Source organism: Stegostoma tigrinum, chromosome 40 (genome assembly GCF_030684315.1).
Source record: "Stegostoma tigrinum isolate sSteTig4 chromosome 40, sSteTig4.hap1, whole genome shotgun sequence".
Taxonomy (NCBI): Eukaryota; Metazoa; Chordata; class Chondrichthyes; order Orectolobiformes; family Stegostomatidae; genus Stegostoma; species Stegostoma tigrinum.
In genome coordinates, this window is record NC_081393.1 from 13,179,795 (window position 1) to 13,199,991 (window position 20,197).

A 20,197-nucleotide genomic window follows, 5' to 3' on the forward strand; every position below is an offset into this window, starting at 1 on the left:
ACCCAACATTGATACTGAACAAGAGAAAAATGCTGATTGGTTGGCAAGTGGAGTCTCATTGGTACAGGTGGAGGTTTCGTTTTTGGTAACATGAAAGATATATAGCTAGAGCTTCCATGATGAAAGGAAAAGAAGATGACTTTGCTGTAAATCATTTGCAGTAATATCACAGATACACCCATGAGAAAATCAGGACAAATTCATAAAAAGACCTGCAAACTTTATTTACTGAGTATCGATAACTTTTGTCGGCATTTGATTATTAGGGCGACTTTTCCCACCTCTGCCCAGCAGCAGCAACTTAAATTACAGCATGTTAAATAGATAATATTGCTCCAAAGCACTTCACAGTTGGAGTCAGACCCAAACAGGAGCAGGAGTGAGATTAAATGACATTGACCAATATGTCACAGAGTAATGTGCACCATTTGTTGGTGCTTTTATGACCTTATTGACATCGCTGTCCCTTGATGGCCTAATATCTGAGTGTATTCATCCAATATAAGCTGTTATTTTAATTAAAATCATCTCCTTGTCGCAGCATTCCCCGAAGCTGCGTGACCTCAGATGTAATTCTGAGATGTGCCCTGTCTTCTCACAGGGATACAATAACATTATAAAATGTGAGCACTCAACAAAACAACACAAAGCGAAAATAATAGCATGATTTCTTCTCAAGAAAAATCATTTTAGTCAGGTTTTTGGACAGAGACTGTTGCATTTTCGGGATCATACATTTTGAGCATGAAAATGAAAGAAAATTCAAGAGGGTCTGCTAATGCATGCAAATATTAGTTACTTATGTATCCTTTGATAGGATATATTGATAGCCGGTTCAAACAAATGTGAATCTGTCCTCACATGATATTGAACCAAAAAGGGAGTGAGAAAACATGTTCCTTGCCCGAATCTCCTGCTTTCCAGTGTATTCCAAGCAGACCTTCTAGTATATCAGTGAAGTGGCTATCCTGGATGTACAGCTTGGGGAATTGGAATTCTATGCTCCATCAATCCTGGCCACTGCATATCCCTGATTTCCCTCACCCCACCATTTGCAACCATATCTGTAATACTTGGGCTTCAAACTCTTAAATTCTCCTTTCAAATCTCTCTCTGCTCCTTCAAACAACTTCTTTTTATCTTCCTCAGCTGCCTATTTATCTGTGTGTCAAATCCTATCTGATAGCATTCCTGTGTGCTGCTCTGATAATGTTTTAATGTGTTAAAGGCATTAACTAGATGCGAGTTTTTGTTTATAGATTCTGACATCCAATCATTGCTATGGCAAGTAAAGGCCATTCAATAATCATTAGGAGCAGAACCCATCCCCCACCACCACGCAGCTGATTTCCCATATCTCCCCAGCCTCCCAATCTCTCTTCCAACAATAGATGAATCTGCTGCATTCTGCATACATCCCTGGATCAGGGCTGCAACATCCTTGGTTTGAATCATTTAGGACAAGACCAAGTGGTGTCTTTATCTGTTAAACCACTGAGGAGTTACAAGTTGACAATGCAAGATGAGCAAATATGAGACAAACAGTCTAACAAAGGGCAAAATGAATATAAGGTACTGCTTAAGAGCAAGAAAATGTATTTTAATTGTTGTTCCAAACTGATTCTTATCAGCATTTTAATGCTTAATATTTGTTCCTTGAATCCATGTTGCAAAGAACAGTTAGAATGTCATTAGCATAAACTTGATATTGTAAATTTGAACAGTTTAGGCACACCCTGAGAGGTTTAAATATAACTCATTGTAACTAATTCTGCTTAAGCACTGAGCTTAGCATGAGCAGGAGCTAAGCAGCAGAATCTGCATCAACAGTGCCACCTCAGGCCGGTCAATGAGATCTACAGCCAATGTACATGAGAAACTCCAACAGAGCAACTATCAAAATGTGTTCAGGCTCTGGGCAATGAAATGCATTCCCTTCTCACACGCTCTTGCACAGCCTTCCACCCTAATTTCATTGTGGATTTGTATCCACCCAGTGCATCTGGGCTAAGTACATGATTTGAAGGGAACAGGTGCTACAACATTGTCACAATGCAGTATTCAAGGCCAGTTATCATTTCAGGGGTAGAGCTGAAGGTAACAAGGTGTGGAGCTGGATGAACACAGCAGGCTATGCAGCATCTTAGAAGCAGGAAAGCTGATGTTTCGGGCCTAGACGCTTGATCATCTGGATGAAAGGTCTCGGTCCGAAACGTCAGCTTTCCTGCTCCTAAAATGCTGCTTGGCGTGCTGTGTTCATCCAGCTCCACACCTTGTTATCTCAGATTCTCGAACATCTGCAGTTCCTATTATCTCTGTAGAACTGAGGAGACATGTGCTGCCAGACTCTGGATGCTTTGTCACAGCAAGCACTGCATACAAATTTTAAGACAGAAAGATAACTGAAGAACTCAAATCTTCAATTGTGAAAAAGTTACAGGCTCACTTATGAGCCATTCTTTCTAATCTGCAATCCTGTGCTGACTCTAGTGGACACTTGTGAGTGTGTAACAGCACTGTTTTTTGAGTCTGAAGGCCTTGGCTCCCTGCTGCTTGGAAATCAGATCAATGTCTCACCCAGAAGGAAAAAACAACAAGATTGCAAATGATGTCTGCTGGTCCAATTCACTTCTGTACCTCAAAATGAAGCTGCAGTATTACCAGTACATTTACTTCCAAGAATTATTGTTTTTTTTTACTGGTTTTCTCTTCGGCTGACTCAAAGACTCAGCTAATTGTAGTGGGTCAATTGGTGAAATGAATAGATGAAAAGAAGCATTCTACCCAGGCCTGCATTGATCAGGCGTCCCAGTTTTACTGGGATTACATGGTTTTTTCCTGAGACTCCTGATGTTCTGAGAGTTTTCTCCAGAGCACTGAATTGTCCAGTTTTCTGCTCTGCCGTTAAAAGCAGGGCTTGATTTCTGGTGCATTACCCCAGTGAGGTGCAATAACATTTAAAATCAGGCAAATGGCAGGATCTGATCAATCTACACTGCATTGACAGCATTCTATCTTTGTTCCAGACTTTCAACACATTTATATCGGTGTATTTTCAAGACACTTGGTGCTTTCACTTCTTAACTGTCCATACAATCTTTTATGGAAACATTCTTTCATTCTTCTGCAACCTTCAAAGTGTAATTTACAAATAGGCACAGAAGTTGGCCACTCAACCAATTGAGCTCCCTCCATCACTCTACTAATCACAATCAATTTTCTACGTCGATGCTTATTTTCTAGCGTATTACATGATGTCTTTGATGTTTCGAGATCAATTGATCTCTGCCTTGAACATACTCAAAAACTGAATCTCCATAGTCCTCTGGGGTAGAGAATTCCCAAGATTGACAACATTTTGAGTGAAGAAATATCTCCTCCTCTTCATCTAAAATTGTCTACCGCTTGTTCTGAGACTGTGCCCCCTGGTCCTAGATCCTCCTAAACTTTAAAAGTCTTTAGTAATGTGCTGTGCTTCAATGAGATCACCTCCCATTCTTCTCAACTCTAGAGGACAGAGACTGAAGAGACCATTCTCCTCAATCTCTCCTCATGGGACCATCCTGCCTTTCTGACAAGTTTACTCTTCCTGAGGTCAAAAGAAGATGGCACCAGAGTAGCAGCAATGTGTCTGAGGTCATGGCCTAGGGAGCGTATGCTTCCATCTGTTTTCTTTGCTTCTTTATTTTCCTTTTTAATTTTGCTCTTTTTCTTTTGCTCTTTTCTTTCATTTTTCTCTCTTTAAAAACCTTGTTGGCTTCTTTTGCAGGGCAGGAGTAGGTCCAACCTCCCAAGCATGTGCAGCAGTGGCAGCAAGCACTGTCTCCTCAGGGAGAGTGAGAGTAATGCGGGGCAGAGCAAGCCCTTAGAGGGTTCATGAAAGCAGCAAGTGTAGGCCCAGTGTCAAGGGATGGCATTAGAGCCTGGTGACTTTGATGTTGATGACTGGTGGGCCCACTGGCCAAGGATTCAACATGGCGGCAGCAGGGAGGGTTCTGCGGTTGGCGTAGGAACTATGATGTTGGGCTTCATCTGAGGCAATGCAACAGGCCCAAATTAGTACTCCTGGTGGATTGACGGGAGCAGTGGCTGCATCGACAACAGCATGGTAGGCCCGGTATGGTACTTCTAGAATGCAGTCGCGCATATGGTGATCCCAAATCAGGACTCCTGAAATTGACTGTGATGTGGGTTTGTTGGTGGGCCCAGAGCCCATTGTGGTGAACACCCACAACCCCACCACACCCATCCCCCCAATCTTGAGCACAGCATAAGAAGGGAGGAAGAACTCAGTTTTTAGCTATATTCTTGTTATTTCTTAATATCTTCTGAAGTTTAAATTGGCATATTACACTTTTCACAATAAATTTGTTTATTGTTATTCAATTCTATTCAATATATGTTACCAAACCATGTATAATGATCCAGGCATGGTTACATCAAAGCTGTACACATTGCAGCAAGACACTTGCTCTCCTGTCCTCTCACAATAGATACCAACATAGCATTTGCCATTCTAATTGCTTGCTGCAACTGCATGTTAGCTTTCAGTAATTCGTTTACAAGCATACTGAAGTTCCTTTGGACATGTACTAACCAAACTCCCACACATAATTCTATGTTTCTGACCAAAGTTGCTAACTTCATATTTGTCTACATTGTACTTCATCTGCTATCTTCTTACACATTTACTTAGCTTGTCTAAATATGATTGAAGCCCCTTTGAATCTTCCTCACAACTCACATTCCCATCTATTTTTAGATCCCCTGCAAACTTTTCAATATTACTTTGGGCTCTAACATCCAATTCATTGATATAGATTGTGAATTGCTGGACTGATGCACAGATCCTTGTGGTACCCAACTAGTTATAAGCTGAAAGAAAGATCTTTTTATTCCAGAGATAGTAGGAACTGCAGATGCTGGAGAATCTGACATAACAAGGTGTAGAGCTGGATGAACACAGCAGGCCAAGCAGCATTTTAGGAGCAGGAAAGCTGACATTTTGGGCCTCGACCCTTCTTCTATGCCCAAAACACCAGCTTTCCTGCTCCTCTGATGCTGCTTGGCCTGCTGTGTTCATCCAGCTCTACACCTTGCCATCTCTTTTTATTCCAACTCTGTTTACTGGCTATTAATTAATTTACAATCCATGTTCATACATTATTTCCATTTCCCTGTGATCTAATTTTGTTTGCTCACTTCTTGTGTTGAACCTTATCACCAGCCTTCTGTAAATCTAATTATACCACATTCACAATCCACCCTTAAAATTTCTCTGGTTATGATATCAAGAATTTCAACGGGTTTGTTGAACATGAACTCCCCTTTATAAATCCATGTTTACCTTGCTCTTTGGTGTAATTATTTGCCAAGACTCCAGTTAGTGCATCTTTCATAATAGATTCCAATATTTTCCCAACCAATGCCAGCCTGAATGGAATATACATTTGTTCTCAGTCATATGTTATTTTTTAGATGTTCACTATTACGCATCTATCATCATACCTTTTTAATGTAGTTCCCAATCTAGCCCAGTTAGCCATTTCCTAACTTCGATTTATGGGCTTAATATCAGATTGAATTTCATTTTTATAAAATTCCATCATGCTATGGTTCAACCTTCCCAAAGGGCTTCTATACATTCACACTTTGTCTTTGACAATACAAAACCTGAAGTAACCTTCTCTCTTGCTGGTTCCTCAATGTTCTTTTGCAGAAAATCATCTCATATACGTTCCAGGAAATCCACAGCCTTAATTCTTTCAGTTTACTGAATATACACATGGATTAAAGTCCACCATGATTATTGCACTTTCCTCGTTACGTGCATTTCTAATGACCACTATTGTTTGGTGGCCTCTAATAACTGCTGTCCTTTATGTTTCTTAACTTCACCCAGACTAAATCTACATCTTGATCATCTGATAGAAGATCCTCTCTCACTGAAGTACTGATTGAATCCATTATTAATAGCACTCCCTCACCGCATTTTTGCCAATTATTCTTAAATGTTGAACACTGCACTGTGATTTTTTATTTTAAAATATTGAAAAGATGCCGATATATTTTTGGTTTAATGAACACAAACACTTCACTGAACTTCTGTCCTGTTCAAAAATGAAGATCGTCCTTCCGCCAATCAGTTGACGAATAATTTAAAGAAATAAATAGACGTGTTGTTTACTGGGAGAATGTGCATCAGTCAGACAGGAATTGCATACAAATGGGCTGCAGCACAAATTTCTTGTATGTGCAGCCTGCAAGTTTGTTATGTATGGCTGAGGCAAGACTCTGTGCAGATGACAGTCTCATAGCCTGTTGTTTTGTGTTGTAATTAAATTGTTTTTCCTGATCTTTTAGAGACGAGGGATTAAATTACAGTAAACAGGAACTTCTCAAATTTCATATATTGTCTTTGCCCCAGCAATCACAAACTGGCTACCTATTTTCTGTTAGATTAAAAACAAGTCTACAGTACTTCAATCCTCCATTCTAATCTCAAATATGACTTGGGAGGGGGCAGAGCTTTAAGGAGAGTTTTAAAAGAACTCTGACCAGTACCAGGAAAATGTCAATTGTCACCATATTATTCCAACGGTTATTTATCAACTAGATACAGGCTATCTTCCGAATGGAGCCTTTCACACTCATCACTTGTCACCAGGCATTATAATGACAATTGACTGGCGGGTTCTGTCTGGAGATAGCTTATACGTACAGTCGGGAAGTTATTTTCCCCGAGATTTCAAGAAACTTCTGGAACACTGTATCCTGTTCAGTTGAATAATATGAAGGTCAACAGCAGTTGATTCATCAGTCTCCAGGCAATTATGTAATCTGAGCTGGTATCAAAGTGGAGAAAGACAGTTTATAGTTTATCATTTTCTCGATTAATGCCTTATTTTTGGTTAACTAGACCCTTTGATTTCTCACATCTTCTCAAATTTGTTCCCTTTCCCCTCCTATTTTGTTTGCCTGTAACTACCACTCTGGGTGTCTTAATAAAGTTGTCATCCAGGAGATGTCACCCCATTCTCTCTTATCTTCCAACTGTCCGGCCCAAGACCTCTGCCATTGGTCGCCTGACTCGTTAATCATCAGGGAGCCCTACCTTCTCAAGGCTTTTCAATCGTTCCAGTTTTGACTTTTGTGAATCTGGTCTCTGTAGTGCTAAGTTGGCTGCTCTTGGAATTCACAATAAAGGGCCACAATTAGTCCCATCGCTTGCCAGCTTGGGTCAGGGGAAATTGGACACAATTTTTTTCTGACTCCTGGACATGCATCATAGTTGGTGACTGGGTGAGAACTCACCTGTGATACCCCCACAGAACTGTCAAATCATGGGAGCTCTCAGTTCTTGGGCTCAATTTTAAAGCAACTTTTGGTGTATTAATGGAGTAGGGTTGTATCAACATGCAGATTGTTTTTTCTTTATTCTTTCATGGAATGAGGGCATCACTGTCTAGGCAGCATTTATTGCCCATCCCTAACTGCCCTCAGGGCAGTTAAGAGTCAACCACATTGCTGTCAGTCTGGAGTCACATGTAGACCAGACCAGGTAAGGATGGCAGCTTCCTTTCCTAAAGGACATTAGTGAACCAGATGGGTTTTCCAACAATCAGCAATAGAATTTGGAGCAGCACAATGGCTCAGTGGTTAGCACTGCTGCCTCACAGCACCAAGGACCCGGGTTCAATTCCACCCTTGGGCAACTGTCTCTGTGGTGTTTGCACATTCTCCCTGTGTCTGAGTGGGTTTCCTTTGGGTGCTCCAGTTTCCTCCCACAGTCCAAAGACGTGCAGGTTAGGGTGGATTGGCCACGCTAAATTGCCCATAGTGTTCAGGGATGTGTAGCTTAGGTGGGTTATAAGGGAATGGGTCTGGGCAGGATGCTGCAAGGGTCGGTATGGACTTGTTAGGCCAAAGGGTCTGTTTCTACACTGTAGGGGTTCTATTCTATGTGAATCACAATCATCGTTGGATTCTTAATTCCAGATATTTCCTGGATTCAAATTCCACTGAGATTCTAACCCTGATCCCCAGAATGTTATCAGAGTCACTGGATTAACAGCCCAGCAATAATATCACAAGGCGATTGCCTCCCCTATCAACAAAGCAGGAGCAGAAGGGTGGTGAGAAGAAGTGAGAAACAAGCCACACTTTACCCCTGTGCATGTTATCTTTCATTGAGCCGTGGGTCACCAGCACCATGAGGAGATAGTTGTGCTGAAATTTAGGACAATAGCCAATCCTTCCTTCCACATTCCACCAATTGAGTTGCTAAAAACATACAAGTGAATATAAATTTATTCACATTTACCATCAAAACTTTCTGAAAATCAGTGAAGCATTCTAGCTTCAAGAGAAAGAGTCGTTTTCTCACCCAAAGACATGGTGGCTTATAAATTCCCCAAGTTTTTCTAATAGTCTGCCATACCTAAGCCACTCTACGTAAAGCATGGCTAATAAGGACAGCCCAGTCCAATCTTACCACCTGCACAAGTATATTGGAAGGATTTGCTACATATTTCCAACACTATGATTGCACATATAAATTCTTGAACTTCAACATTATAGCCAGACAACATCAACTAAGAGCAAGTCAATGTGGCAGTCTCTGCACTCCTCATCGATATTTGCACAAAATAAATGAAAGGCTATTTCAAAAAGAAATTGTGCTTTTAGTGTGAGAGGTAGGGATATTCTAATTTTGGGGTTATAGGAAATACAGCGAGCCTGTGGTTTGTTTGGCTTCTCAATTGCTGTCTTGACTTTTTGTATCTCAAAATTATGATCCATATGCATGTTGTTTTAAATGTGGAATCTTCAGCAATCAACACATTCCTCTTTAGGTTGTTTCAAAATTATCCACGGACAACCTAGATCCATGGATAATAGCATGGGGAGACATTACAACCTGTCCTCTTTGTGTCAGACACTAAATAAAAACCAAAAGAACTGCGGCTGCTGTAAATCAGGAACAAAAGCAAAGTTGCTGGAAAAGCTCAGTCCAGTGACCCACCAGACCCAAAACGTTAACTCTGTTTTCTCCTCCACAGATGCTGCCAGACTGGCTGAGCTTTTCCAGCAACTTTGTTTTTGTCCGTCTTTGTATCAGAAATGTCTAAGAACAGCAATTTACAAACTTATTATAAGGTAGGATTTCGATAACCAGTTTGACCAAGTCAAAGGGTTGTTGGTTAAAGTTCCACTCAAATTTTAATTCCAGATTGAAATTTTAAGTGCCAGTACCCAGGGAGTTCTGCACTCCCAGAAGTGCAATCTCTCAGGAGAAAGATTAAACCCACACTCCATGCTGCCATCTCACATGAAGTAAAAGATTCAACTGCAGTATCTCAAATTAGAGCAGAGGAATTGTTGCCAGTGAACTAGCTAATTATAACTTGTAACCAGCACCTCTAAAATCCACTGACTAGCCATAATTACATTACTGTTTGTGGAAGCTTGTTGAGTACATACTTGCTGTCTCAATTTCTACACTGAAAGAGTTATTACACTTAAAAACAAATCATTGATTGTTAGGCGCTTTGTGAAATTCTGAGGTCATGAATGGTGTTGTATCAATTTCTGTCATTTTGTTTTCAGCTTCAACACAACATCTAACACACATGGTAAAATTTTGTCTGTGACAATTGGCACTAAGCAGTCAGTCTTGAGTGTGTTTTGGCTTATTACCAAAACTAGAGGAGTTGAAGAAGTGGTGTCAGTCATGGAGAAGCCAGTATAAACATATCAGGTTCTACCTCGATGCAGTTTTAAAGCTGGAAAAACAAATATACTCCTTACTTGCTGTCCCCACCCCCTCGCCACCAAAATGAAGCAGGAACAATCCTTGGGTTATTTCAGTTTAAATAAATACATTCAGATGTCAAGACATCAGCTCAATAAGTACATGGAACCAGTTGCATATTTCTCAAGCAGTCAGTCATGAAAAAGGAATGGCAAGTCTTTGCAAAATCAGTTCCCAGGGGTGGAGTAAACTCAAGAAGGGAAAGATGATTAATAGCTCAATGCATGCAATTCATCCATGGGCCAGGTTGTGCATTTTCTTTTCCATCACCAAAGCTGGTCTAGAACGTGGGAGGGGAAGAAAATACTTCTGTGGTCACATTTTAATTTTTTAATTATCTAGTCAGAACTACACTTTTTACGGAGCCTTGGAATTATGACAGCTTTGTAAAGAAGTACTTTCATTTTCACAAATTACTGATATGAACCAAAAGTATAGTTTTGATCTCTGTAATATTTCTGTTGCTCTCAGAACGTAAACAAGAGAACATTCTTTCCTTTCCCTCTTGCTTACTTACCCCACCAGCAATGAATTGGACAAGGAAGGTGATGAGATAGCAAACCTATTCCTGACTCTGTTTCGGATCAAGGCCATGAAAACCTGAGATAGGAGTTGACTACCTTGCCTATTCAAATGTGTAAGCTTGTACCCATTCAGTGAACCATTCTTGGAGGCTAACAATGTGTCCTCCAGCAGAATACGGTGCAAAAGAATATCAGATTGCTCAGATATTAAAACTGGAGATCTTGAAATTTTGATTAAAATTCCAGAAATACATTTCCAGGGAAGGAATGAAGGGTTTGTGAATGATCATTGTTGGCCTGCATTAGTTCCTTCCCAAAATAAGATGGCTGCAGCAATCTCTCTCCTGGGGTTCAGCACGCCTTAAAATGCTTAGGAGCCACAGAAGGCAATAAATTCAAGATGTGGAACTGCATTGTGTTAAATCTCACTGAGGCAACATGTTTAGACTCCTGGTATGTTTGACGGAAAAAGAGAGTTAGACAAGTAATAAACTAGCTGACAGGAACACTCATCGCAAATGAGACTGTGGCAGGAACAAAAGTGGTTTTATTATGTGCTTGCCCAGTTTAACTGAGTGCTCTTTTCAAACCACATACAAATAGCGCTTTCATTCTCACTGAACGGTTTCAGTTTTGTGTGTCTGGAAAAATTGTTGAATGACCAAGTTGCCAGCCTTATCAATTTACTGATCAAAAAAAAAGATTAAGTTGCAATCCAAATTCTTGGTGAAAGAAAATATTTAATTATTTTTGAAACCTACAAAATGAATCAATAGTAAAAGGGTTTCATTAGCATCTATTGGCAGGTCTTTGTCCAGATCATGTCACTGGCATGAATATTCACTCATGGTGATTTAAATGATCTTTAAAACTTGATATTTTTTGTCCACTAATTCCTATTTAGTTTGTTATCTTCTGGCCTTCTTCTGCCTTTACACTCCTGGTTGCCCCTGTCAACCTTTTCTCCAGTCTTCTTCTTCCGTCCACTGCTCAGTGTTTGTTCAGCCACAACACTCCTAGTCTCTGAAACACCTCTGTGCTAACTCAAAGTCTCTGTCTCCAAACGTGTCAAAAGTTGGCAATTTTCATCATGTGAACTCTAGTTGGGCAAGGGGTGTTCTTGGTAGAAGGCAAAAATGAATGAACTTGCATTTACCTAGCACTGTTAATGCCTTCAGATATCCCAAAATGTCTCACAATCAGGAGATACTTTTGACTTAGAGTCACTGCTGTGATGGAGAACTGAGCCACCTAATTTGCACATCGTAAACTCACAATAATAGCAATGAGATAATGACCAGATGATCTACTTTTTTGACATTAGTTATGTGACAAATACTGACTACGGCAATGGGTAGAACTCACCTGAAACAGTCCCACCTAAGAAAACAGACAGAGCCCCACTTTCACACCTAACTGGAAAATGAAGGGGAAAATTTACCCTTATGGGGTACAACGAAGAGCTTGATCCCTTTGCTTTGGGCAGGGATTGGGTCCTGGTCACTAAGCAGAATGATGATCAGATACATACCCCCCACAGGGGTATGTAAATGATGCCAAAGACCTGGCATATAGCTCATTCTTTCCATTGTCTTGGGTATACACATTATTCTGTTGGGCATGAGTATATCTGTCGACTCAACATTTCACTCTTGATTCCAATCCCCATTATCTGAGATCATTCCCTCCCAGACTATATCAATGACTTTATATAAAAATCACAAACTGTTTAGTGTCTGAACCCTCAGAGCTTTTCACTGTGAGTTGAATAATGTCAGCTGTGTCTAACTGCTTTAAAAAAGACACTTTACTAAAATTTTGTACACTGGGAAAGGAAAAGGAACAAAGATGGAAGAATACAGCTGAAGTACAGATCGGCCAAAATTGAACTAAATGATGAAACATGTTTAAACGGCTCAATAGCTCACTGTTGTACCCAAGACCTCCAGGTAAAACACAACTAAACTCTTGTAATTTCCACCCTCACTTATGAAGAGATTGATTTTTGGTAGGGGAAGCCTAATACTAGTGCCAATCCTCATGTCCGAACCCAACAGGGATGTTGAAAATCCAAACTGAGCGAAGACCATTTCTTTCTTCATAGTCCACACCACAAACAATCCAGATACACTTTGCTGAGCAACACTCAGGAAGGGATAATGCAGATGCTGGGAATTTGAAATATGAACAGAACATACTGCTATTACTCAGCAAAGTCAGTCAGGATGCACAATAGAGTCATGGAGTTGTACAGCACAGAAACAGACCCTTCAGTCCAATGCGTCCATGCCAGCTCGATATTCTGCATTAATCTAGTCCCATCTGCCAGTGTTTGGTCCATATTCCTCTAAACCCATCTTATTCACATACCCATCCAGATGCCTTTTAAATGTTGTAATTGTACCAGTTTCCACCACTTCCTCTGGCAAATCATTCCATATGCGCACACAGTTCCCCTTAAGTCCCTTTTGAATCTTTCCCCAAACACTTTAAACCTACACAATCTAGTTTTGGATTCCCCTACCCTCAGAAAAAGACCTTGGCTATTCACCCTATTCATGCCCCTTATGATTTTATAAACGCCTAAAAGGTCACCCCTCAGCCTCTGATGCTCCAGGGAATATAGCACCAGCCTATTCAGCCCCTCCTTGCAGCTCAAACCCTTCAACCACAGGTGCAGCATGACCTACTGGATACTTCCAGGGTTTTTTTCTGTTTCTCAGTCAAGAACACAACCCTGAATCACCCCCTTCCCCAAGAGGTTGTTGCAAAACAATGCCTTGAGAGATCAAACAACTCATCTCTGGAAAATCAAAATCATGGACATCAATACTGTTTTTCACATTGTAGTCCGAAGTTCTAATAAGTCAGGACTCAAAGTAATGTAGGATGTGAACAACTTCTGTGTCTTACGAGAGAAGAAGGTGTTGAAAAAATCTTTGCAAACATTGCTAAAAATTCCAGATTCCTTTATTTTTCAAATCTCACCTCTGATTGTACAATTTCAACATTAATAGCTTTTTCCAACTGATTTGTGGAACATTTGAGGAGTAGTTTTCTGTTATGACCTTTGTAGTGGAAAGTTGTGCAGACCATGTGCATTTTTGAGAAATTTGGATACGTTATGAATGATATTCCGACAAACTTTTCAAATATTAAGAGCATTTGTGTGTGCAGCCTGGAGCTCCATACTACCAGAAGAATGGTGGCACAAAAGAGAGGGGACAGCACAGGTTTTCAAGAATGCTGCAAGTAAAACAGAAAGTGCAGGAAATAGTCAGACCAGACAGCATCTGTGGACAAGCAGAGTTAATGTTTCCATCACAACTGGGAAGTTGCCTGGCACAAGGAAATACTGCCACGATCCAAACTTCTGCCAGCGCTCTTGAATGAAATCTAGCCTTTTGGATAAATTATCTAAAAAGGATTTGGCACCATTGGATGTTCAGTAAGGAGTCAACACCAAGAATATCAAGGAAAACAATAACTACATCAGGATGTATTCAACTCAATTCATCACCAAACTGTGATAAAGGTAAGAGAAATACCAAAAAATATAAAAGGAAGTTTGCGCAGAAAATCTTCAGCCAAAGAGAGTTTAAAATGTGCTACCACAGAGGACTGGAATGGTTCAGATGGATTTTAGGAGAGTTTAGATAAGCATGAGGAAGAAATGATGAGAATGATATGTCAATGGACTGAAATAAAGAGGAAGAAGTTATTGTGCAACATACACATTGGCATTGACTAGATGAGCCAAATGGCTTATTTTCTGTCATAGAGACTCAGTATAACTTCAGGTACTCAAGCATGTGGTATTGTCTCATCAACACCGTGGAGGCATCCTTTCAACTGGTCAAACATGATTCAGAGGCGATGTACATTGTTTCCCGATCGACCCTGAGAGGTTGATGTCAGATTGTCACTCAGGTCTGGTGGTTGCACTTTGAAGGTTGCTTTAATTCCTTGTTCAATTTGGTTCCCATCACTGGCAACACTTAGATTGGCACTTTTGTTTGAATTGTTGTAACCTTGCATTCTGTGGTAGTCAAAGACGGAATGCAAGAACCTTTCTCATACAATAAAATGCATTGGGTTACTCTTCTTCCTTGGCAGCACCATCAGAGGACTGGGACAATCTTGCTGGTTGACCACAGGGCAAACAGAAGGGAAGTGTTGGAAAGAACACTGGAGTATCCAACATAAAGATGCCAATGTGGAGTAAGAGGTTGAATGTATATCAGTCTATGATCTATCTGACGGTATTTCAAGATAAAATTGTTAAAGCAGGAGCCTTCTGTATTAGACTGGAATAACCTATATAGTGTGAACGAAGAATTACTTTACTATGCTTACATCAGAACTCCTGCAAGTAGGCAACAGATCAGGACAACTGACCAGTTCAACATGAATGGATCAGGAACAAACTAAGCCTTACATTAGGGATAGACCACACCATGGTACAGAATGCCACCAGTGAACAATGACACTCAAAACCAGTCATGTCCATTGATAGTGCCTTTGGCAATGTACTAAGGGGAGGTTCAATATTGATTTCCCATTCTGTGCTGAGCTAGATCCAAGTGTTCATGGCTTACAGGCATGGATTGGCTGTTTGCATTTGCAAGCAGTTGAAGGAGGCAGTTCACCACCACCTGTACAAGGGCAACAAGGGATGAGCAACAAATGTTGACCCAGCCAGAGACAATCATGTCACATGAGTGTATTAAAAAAAAATCCAGTGGTGGGAATAGGACAGAATTGACTTCAATTAAATAAGGTGGTTACACAACTTGTTGACAAGCCAAATTGGCCATTGTTTGCAAACAGCTGCCAGTTAGTCCCTGTTTGCACAAAAACAAGACAGAAGGTCTTGAAAGGAAGAGTGCTACTTGTTCTTCATTAAACATACATTGATGCTGTTGCATGATCCAAGAACAATTTATTTAACTACTCTCCAATGTGTCTGAGATAAATAAAACATTGTGGGTCTTACATTGAATTTTTCTCTTTTTTTTCAAACCCAGCATTAGTAGAAGAACAGAATGAGAAATGTTTAATGTTGTTCATTGTGAGACAGTTTTCCATGGTTACAATTCGTATGCAGCACAGTTTGTCCAGATTAATTTGGAATTCATGACTTTAATTGTAAAGAAACTGCTGCCACACTTCTGATTTATCCATATCCCCAAGTCCCTCAATAAGAACTGAAAGGTTCCAAGTACAGCAATGGAGGGTTGGCTTCTTTTTTTTTGAGGGTTGTGCTCGTTCCTCTTTCTGTGCTCTTTCTTACATGCATGTTCAATTCATAAGTGATAGTCAACTTGATTTGACTTTGGTCCCAGTCCAGCGAAATCCTGCTCTCAACCCCTGTCTACCAGAGTTGGTCCTCCATAAAGATGCCAGCCACCTGACATAATGCTCTTTGCTGTTCTTTGAGTCATTCACACTATATGGACATTTGGGATGTTTCAACACGTTGGTGGTGGTGCAGGTGTGGGCTTCCAGCTAACTGTAGTCACTCTATCCTGGCTGAGATCAGAAACAGGCAAGAGTAGGTGTCAAGGAGCTTTGTAGCCTGGATCACTTTCCTACACTGTACTCACAGGCATGAAATCGTATCTGTATGTGTAGTGTGGCCACGAAGAGTTCATGCTCATTCTACATCAGTCATATGTTGCCTATCTCATTCATTATTGTTCCTCCAATAAGAGTCAAGGTAGGAAACTAATCTTAGGCATATTGCATACTTTATCAGGGCACAGCCCATTCAGCATTACTTAAGGCATATTGCATCCAGACAGTGGCGCTTGGAGAACTGGTTGGAGGCTGTCACCCACAAGTTTAAGTCTTATATCCCCTCCATAATCGGAAAGCCAATCTCCATGTGAAATGCCCCAAATTAGGATACTTTGAGACATTTGGCACACCTTTGCTTCTGAACATAGGATGTGAAGCTCTGAGAAAAAAAGTGATCAAGCAATGTACATTCTCCCATTCAGATTGTTGCAAGCTTAGTTTCAACTTGCATTGCATTCATTGGAATTGACTAATCCATCCCTTCATGTTCAACTTACAATGATGGATCTCTCCCTTAATTATTCAACAGTGGTCCTCTGTGAATCATCCCCTCATTTCTCTGCACTATTGTTGTGAGAGATTTCAGTTACCTGAATCATACTCAGCTGAAACCCCTTAAACCTTTCCTTATTTCTTTGCCATCCATTTTGTTAATCTCCAGTCATTCAGGCTAGCATCTAATTCCTTTGCTTCCTTTCTCCTGAATGTCTTTGTTGTTGAATCTTGTATATTAGTAAGTGCAAAATAAAAGCTTGTTGTCACCAACTTGGCTCGTGCGTGTACACCTACTTGCACAAGAAGCTAGACTGTGGTCAATATCCGCACCTCTTGAAAAGAAGATGGGGAGAGAACTTATATTGATTAGTAAAGAAATCAGCAGCTAAGATAGAATTTATATTAAATATAATAAATCTTTAGCCAATTTTGGAATATTGTCAGTCTTCCAGAGTAAAACAGAATTTAATACCAGATGAGCCTTTTCAAGGAAAACTCATGATGATATAATTAGAGACAGCCAATATCTAAAAGCATTAATAGGCAAAGCCTGCTGAATACTTGCTGTCAGTGAATAAAGACAAGCAGGGCCAAAATCAAAGCAATCTGTCTGAGGCAATCGGCTACCAAACTGTTAAAATCATGCTTTAATAAACCTGTCTCTGAGGTTCTGTCAAACATAAGTGGTTTATTGTTAGATGTGATGTTGACAGATGTGATTCCTGCAGCACCACTTTAATTTAAACAATTTTGCAAATAAACATTCAGTTCTGTTAAATGCCACTTTAAATGCCAAAAATAGATTTCAGGAGGCTCTTGGCAGCGCATTAGTTTTGTTTAAAAACACTGGCCATTTTGATTAACAAATAAAGAAAGAAAGCTTTGATTCAGACAAATGTTACCTTTTGTAACATTGGTCTGAATGTCAGAGGTCATGAACGTCAGAGTAGGAGGACGCAATCCAGCTCCTTGAGGCTCTTCCACTATTCACTCCATAGACTCAACTTTCCCGGATTTCATTTAGTACCTTTGGTTAACAAACATCTCCATGTTATGACGCAAAAAATATGTCAAGCTATTAGCAAAGCACAGAAATCTGACAAAATGCTCGGATTATTTTCTGCATCTGCCTGATCACATCACATTGTTATCCATAGAAGCTTGGATGATTGAGTCAATTCTCTTCAGATGAAACATGATAAATTTCTTTCTCATAGCAAGCTATGCAATTTCACTGAGTCCCGAACTAGCATGAATATTTGACAGTTTTCTTATTAGTTCAACTGATACCTTTTCCTGTTTCATAACTAGTTACTTTTCCTAACTGAACTCATTCTATTGCACAAAAGATGAAATCTGCCCAATCAAATTGCAGCAAAGCAAGCCTCTAAACTGCAGATCAACAAATAAAATTTCAGTGGAATATAAGTTCCAAGAACCACAAGGACTATAAGTAGCTTGATTCCATATGATTATAGCTGCTCATCAGTCATGCTTCTTTCGCTCTCCAACACTATTTCCGCCATCTACACTCTGCCATGACAAACACAAACACACACACACACACACACACACACACACACACACACACACACACACACACACACACACACACACACAGAACAGATACATGGTAACACCATCTTCTCTAAATTGCACACACTGTGTGCACTTCAAAAAATACAGCCCTTTCTTCATCATTGTTGGTCAAAATCATTGCATTCCGCTCCCCCACCCCCTCACAGTACTGTGGGCAGATCTTATTGTTGTTAGGATACCAGCTGATATCAATAATGGATAAGTCAGATCCCAGATGCTTGTTGGATCATAAGTTTTACTTTTCTTTCTGTGTACTGTTAAGGTCAGTCACTAAACACATTCACAAGACACTGTAAATGTACTTTTAACTGAAGAGGAAAACCGTTCATTGCATAAAACAAAATTAAAAACTACATTAGTTTTGACAGTATATACTGGACTGATCTCATTGTCAATATCAAAAAGAAATATTCATTCCTTATACCCCAGCAATATCCTTACATAGGCTCAAACCGCAATAAAGAATCACCCTGATTAGACGCTAAAACTTTTCACTCAACTGTCATGAGTTTCCTTTCAGCTATCGCTCTGTGTTCACTTAATGTTATTTACTTCAATTAATGTTTGTCCTCAAGGCTCTCCAAAATCAAGCTGCAAACGTAGCTCACTATTATGTAAAATGGATTCCCTGAGCTTATGTGTTCCACCGATTTGACCTCTTGGAAACTGATCATAACAGCACCTCTGCTGTAATAGCTCTCCCACTTTCAAACTTGCTTCTGGACCCCTTCTCTCTCTCTGCTAGTCATAAAACCTAATTCAGCAAACATTGTAGCAATTGTCTCCCCTTGTGACTTCTGGTCATTTAGCTAAAGTCATATGACATCCTCTAAAAAATGTTTTCAACTCACTGTTTAAAATGGTTTTCTGAGTTTTCACAAAAAGACAAGTTAGGCCTTTACAGAACTGAAAACTAAAATTCATTATTCCTCACTTCAATAATCACTTTTTCAAATAACATAATGTGTTTTGAACCATTATTATGACTTGGAGTGCAGCCATTCAAAAAAGGCATCTCATATTTTGAAGGGCAACATTTCCCACCAATACTCACAATCATTTTGTTTGGGGACACGAACCTCTGAGGTCGATGTGCAATGTTGAAAACAGAAGTCAATGCGTTGGAACAGCTGCATGACCATGCAGCTTGGACAGCATTTTTCTACCTACATCCTAAGAAATAATAAATAAATAACTAAAACCAACATGCCTCGTTGCACCCCTTTACATTCAACATGTGCTGAGGATCAAATGTGCTTGCATTCTGATTTCCTCAATCCCTCTAGCTACTGTCCTGTTCTCCCCAGTCTCGCAACTTTCCACTTAGTCATGGGCACTGGTTCCATCATGATACATTACTAGTGGATAAGTAAACAAAGCAATTTCCTGAAGGACATTGTTATGTTTGTCCAGAGCTTTCTAAATACAGCAGAATCTGTGACAGAGTGAAGGACATCTGCAGCAAAATGTACAAACATCAGACACATGAAGAGATGAAAAACAAGGACAGATTAATAGTACAACAGACAAGTGAAACATTAGAACACGATTGGGAATTTATAAAGCTCTTGAAGCAATGATAAATCTTTCAAAATGGATAGGAATTGCCAGTAACTTCTTCCGTGATCCCCAACCATCATTCATGCAGAAAGCAACACAAATAGAACTTGCCTCAAGTTTGCAATATCAAGCCAACTTCTCAGTGCTCCTAATTCCCATAGCCGCTTCAGGAAGCAAGGACATTCTCTCAGTAATTGTCCAGGCATCAGTTTCTCTCTGTTGGGAGCACAATTGTGTCTGAATCATCACGTGTGAGTTTAAATACAACATCGGAATTTTCAGCAAGGTTCCTCATTCTGAGAGTGTGTTGTAATCTTGGAGGTACCAAGTAAGATCTCACTCTCTGTTTGGATCATTGGTAATACTCCTGTGTTATGATGTGAAGAGAAACACTAGATGTTCTGGGGCCTTGCTCATTTTCCTTTCTTCTGTTCATTTCTATTTCTTTTCATTCATTGTACTTGACTGTATAAAATAGCTGCTAGAATTACCTTTGTAACAATGGGTATTGAATGTAAAACCAGCCAAGAAGCACTTTGAAATACTTCCAAAATTTGTGCCCAAGTGAAATCCTGTGCACGATTCCCTCAAGCAAGTGCTATAATGCTCAGCAAGCGCTTGCATT

At 40.0% G+C, this 20,197-nt stretch overlaps 1 protein-coding gene across 2 annotated transcripts in view; it reads right to left on the reverse strand.

Annotated features, from left to right (window-relative positions):
- The window catches only part of LOC125448134 (secreted frizzled-related protein 1-like), a 104,090-nt gene that overhangs the window by 66,223 nt on the left and 17,670 nt on the right, over positions 1-20,197 (reverse strand). The gene's annotated exons all lie outside the window — the stretch shown is intronic.